Consider the following 5,073-nt stretch of genomic DNA (forward strand, 5'->3'; position numbering starts at 1 on the left):
ACACAAAATAAATAATAAATTGCATGGTTCATGACATTCTATTTAAATCACGGAAGTGATGCGCCTCCGTCTTTTCCACATTCCCTTTGCTGGGGAGACGGCGGCGACACTCCGCCCGCCGCTCCCCACGTAAGTAGGCCTATCGTGTAACATAGTTTAAATGTGTGTTTAAATAATTGTGGACTCACAAGCGTGCACTTATGGTCGCGCTACAGAAAGGAAGGGGAAAAAGTGGACGTTTTAGTGATGATTTAACCTGATTCATTGATGAACGGAAGAGGTGTGTGTGTGTGTGTGTGTGTGTGTGTGTGTGTGTGTGTGTGTGTGTGTGTGTGTGTGTGTGTGTGTGTGGCTGTCAGTGGCGGAGTCAGTCACTCTGTGATCCGCTCCATCACACAAACAATTGGATAATAATAATGTACATAACCTTTAAAACTTTTCTGTTTCAAACATTTTTTATGCACCATCGACCTACTCGATAAAGCGTCTGTATGATTGAAATCTCCCTGCGACCTTAACCTAAATTGTAGTTCACGTCTTCAAAATCTGAGCTGTCATATAGAAAGTAACTCTGTTTTTCACCTGTGCCTACTTCATTATTTTTTTGCCTAAATAAACTTGTATTGCCTGCAACGATGGAATCTACTGGTCCAGGTTCTGAAAATCATCAAATAACCAGTACACAAACATACAACACACACACGCTATTCTGACATGGACAGAAAGGCAGACCTCTGAACGAGGCGCAGCTGCATTCCTCTGGTTACATATAAATGTTTGCACATGCTGTTAGTGTGTGCGACCAAACTCAAATTCACACACACTGGTCTGGCACAGATAGGGAAGTTCGGGGACTTTAGTGAAGGTACATATAACGACGAGACGCCGTTACTGCTATTTATTAAATGGCATTAATTATACAAGTGTTCACCCCTCATCTTGTCTGTTGTTTCCGGTCGTCTCTGTGTTCCCTCCTGCTGATTATCCGATTGTGTTCACCTGGTGCCCTGTGTTTGCTCCTCCCCTCACCTGTGTTTAATTGCTCCCCCTCACCCGTGTCTTGTCTGTGTATTTAAGTGCTGTTTCTTGTTGGGCTGGAAGTGTGTGTGAGATCCTTGTGGCTGCAGGATATGAGGAAGGAGAACAGCATGATTGAGGCTGTGAACTTTGTACACATATTTGAATAAATGCCCACGTCGGGTTATATTTTTGGACATTCTGCCTCTGTCTCCTTGCTTGGTCTTGGCCGCTCAACGGTCAGCTTCACAGTACACATACACCTCTCCACACACACACACTTGAAACTATTGGAGGATGTGGTTCCTAATCAGTTTTAACCCGATCCACTTGCACATGCTGCACACGAGCAGAATGTAAACAACCAGTATATATACAGGTGATATTAATTAAGGCGTAAACATTTTATGCATCTATTAACACCGGCGCTCTCTGAGGACACAGCTGTCTTTGAGCCTCTGACAAACTGGCTCATTTGCCAGCCTCTGTCTTCTCCTTGTTCTCACCAACTAAACCATCTGCTCCCCTGAGAGCACCAACGAAAGACTGACAGAGAAATATACACACACATACGTCATTCTGGAAATTGGGGTTCATATCATCACCACCAGCTTTTAAGTTTCCTACCACATGACCTCATCCTGAAGAGTTTTATTATTTACCTTGAGTCAAAGTTGTCCCTGAAGGTTGCCAAAAGTCTTTAACACCCGGGTTTATTAAACCTTTTCATAATCAATTCCATTTTGGAAATGTGTAGATGACTCTGCAGATGTTTTGGGAGAAAAAAAAAAAAGTTTCCCCCCAACGACATGTGATGTTTCTGTGATTACCAAATGGGGCCACAGCTGTCAACTCCACGAATGAAATATTAATATTTACAAAGTTTCAACTCTTTGGGCGTCAAGGGTCGGTTCACCAAAAGTAAAAAATGTTCTGACTCATGTCTAGTGATGTGTGGGATGTAGATCCACACAGATCTGGAGTTTGTATTTGTCTGAGAAGATTGGGTCATTTGGATTATAGATGTCCATTACAGATTTCCTTTTTTTCTTTCATAATTCTTGCCTCATCCTGTACGGCGGCCGTCAGGGGCAAGCAACCCAAAACAATTACATTAAGAGAAATGCACTGCTTTTTTCTTGTAATGTAAGCTTCTTTGGCCATTGTAGCTCATTTGCCCCTGTCGGTAATTGTAATTCTGCTGAGGAATATTATGTGATGTGAATGTCAATGGTCTTTTCGAAGGCCTATAATTAACTCTTAATCTTCATTTCCCTGTATCGAAAATGTTCTGCTGCTGGAATTTTAGTTCAGTTCAATAAGATATTTTATGGATGATTCACTCAATTATGAATTACAGTACATTTAAAAAGTCATCAACTTTTTTACACTGACCTTCATCTTTTGGAAAAACCCCATCCCTCCCCTTGAACAGTTTTTTGTGCTGAAGAAGCATTCCCTCTGAAAATAGTGGATTGCGTGTTTTGTGGTGTTCACAGTAATAAAAACCTTAACGATCAGCAACATCTCCTTCCAGAAACATGGTCCCTTGTGAGATAATCCACTGTTAGAGGAGACAGAGAGCTCATACAAATACATCTTAATCCTGGACACGTCAAACACATTGCTTTATTAATACATTAAATATTCTGAACATGCTGAAATGTCGGGGTCAGTACTTTCTTTTTACACATGTAAAGACTACAGGGTTTACTCTGTGGCTCTACATTGACTGAATGTGATGGCATGTCTGTTTCTGTGAAGCAGCCCATATATCAGCATTGTGACCACACAGCCTCCAGTGGTGCGACAGGGCACAGCTGAGAGTCCACTGCCAACAGTAACAACGGCCTCCTTCAGTGCCACGTACTCTCCAGCAGCGCCGCACCTGTCGCCGTGTGTGTGTGTGTGTGTGTGTGTGTGTGTGTGTGTGTGTGTGTGTGTGTGTGTGTGTGTGTGTGTGTGTGTGTGTGTGTGTGTGTGTGAGAGAGAGTGTGAGAGTGTGTGAAACATGTAACTGAAAAGACATGTGGTGCTCATACACATTCCTTCCTCCCCCCCCCCCACCTCTGCAGCCACCGACCCGGGGTCCTCGGAGAGAGATGGGGAGGGATGGGAGGGCGAATGAGGAGAAGTGTAGGAGGCTGAAGTATGTTTTATGGATGACTGTTTGCTATCTGCTTTTCTGGGCGTAGGTTCCATACAAGCTTAAATACAGGCTTTACATGCAATTTATACTGATTTTATAAGAGGACATGTTTATCTATGAGAATAAAGAAAGAAAAATGTGATATGAAGATGTTTAAAAACACATATGTAAACCTACTGTATTTAAGGAGACACTGTTTGAGGCTCTATTTAGATGTACTGTATTACTTTAGTAATAGTACTATATGCTACTTTTAATGTGGTAGGATAATAAGTTATTTTCTAGAAAAATATAGTATGAGGGCAATACTGTGGCGCTGATCTTGTAGATGTATCAAATATCGCGAGAACATGACACTCGTATACAGGATGGTGCCGCGGATGTAAACAACAACGCGATGTTAACAACAATGCTATCCGAGCTCCTTAAAACAAAGCTGTCTATGCAGTCTGATGGTCTATTTGACATGATTTTTGTATTCTTGAAGTAATTATACCGGTTTTGACGAACAGAAATATTGTTTTTCTGCATTTTGGTATGAGGGTGCACGCCGAAAGTAAGAGGGCCCAGCGTCCCTGTTACCCGGTTTAGACAAAACCCTAAAAACAAATAATAATTAAAGCACAACATGTAAATAATGGTCACTGTGACTCTACTATTTTATATTATATAATTAGAATATTAAGTTGGATTTTACAATTGTACTTTTTTTTCCCAGCTATTTTGCATAGGTAGTGAAATAATAAATATATATATTACTGAGATGTAGTGTAGTAAGAGTAGTAAGAGTAGAAAGAGTAGAAAAACTCCTCCAACCTCAAATGTGTGTACAATAACATTTATTAAATGTACTTTGTTGCTTTCCAGCGCCCTGGGGAACAGCTGGCTGTGATGCTGCCTGAGAGGGTAATCAGAGAAAATAACAGGTTACGATAATTACAGATATATTTCTTAAACCTTTAACATCCAATCTCCTTTAATTTCTCTTTTAGTAGCTTCAAAGTTCATCTTATTCGATCTGTCTGACACCTGATTTACTGCTTCATGAAAGTGTATTTGAGGATCACTTCTTCCATCTTTTTATGAGGTATGTAATTAAACTACATTTATAATACTGACAGTCGTATCGTTTGAACTATCTGCAGATTCCCTTGATAAAACTCATCCAAGGCTGTGCTACTGACCCTGGAAAAACCTGACACTGGCTGTCTCCCATCCTCTCACACTCTCCCACCGGGGGCCCAACGTGCCCCGGGACTTAATGTCAAATTCCACATTGCTGAGCTACCTGGCTGCACTATTATTGGACTGCATGCCTGACAGGCCTGCAGCCGAGGAGACAAACAGAGACTGTGAGGCTGATGTGCCGGAGACAGGCAGGAGGACAGGAAGCTTCTCCACGGGGACGAGACAGACAGTATCACACAAAGAAACTGATATAAGGAGAATATATAGATGAAAAAGAGATAAACAGACAAACAAAAGCGAAAAAATAATAAGGCACAAACTGATTGCCAAAGTATTGGATATTTTACTTAATAAAACCAAATGTACTTGTTAAAAGTAGTGATACCACAGTGAACAGTTACTCCTGCATTCAAACATTTAGGAAAGTTTATCAAAATTGAAGGAAAAGTAGAAGTTTAGAAATATCCCAATACCAAAAGTACTCATTCTGCTTCTTCACCGCAGACGTTTGCACAATAATTCAATAGGCATAATTTACGTGAGTCTCACAGCAGTAAAGTTTGAACTCCTGTGGTAGGTGAGATATTTCTAAACAGACGATCATTAAGAATTAAGCTGACCAAAATCATTTAACAAGGAAAGTATTTTCATAAAAGCCCCATTTGTGCACTTCAAAATTGTGTTTTCTCTGGACACATATTTTATTTCCCTGTGCTTCA

The sequence above is a fragment of the Notothenia coriiceps genome, unplaced genomic scaffold (assembly GCF_000735185.1).
Source record: "Notothenia coriiceps isolate Sejong01 unplaced genomic scaffold, NC01 NC01_scaffold00000289, whole genome shotgun sequence".
Taxonomy (NCBI): domain Eukaryota; kingdom Metazoa; phylum Chordata; class Actinopteri; order Perciformes; family Nototheniidae; genus Notothenia; species Notothenia coriiceps.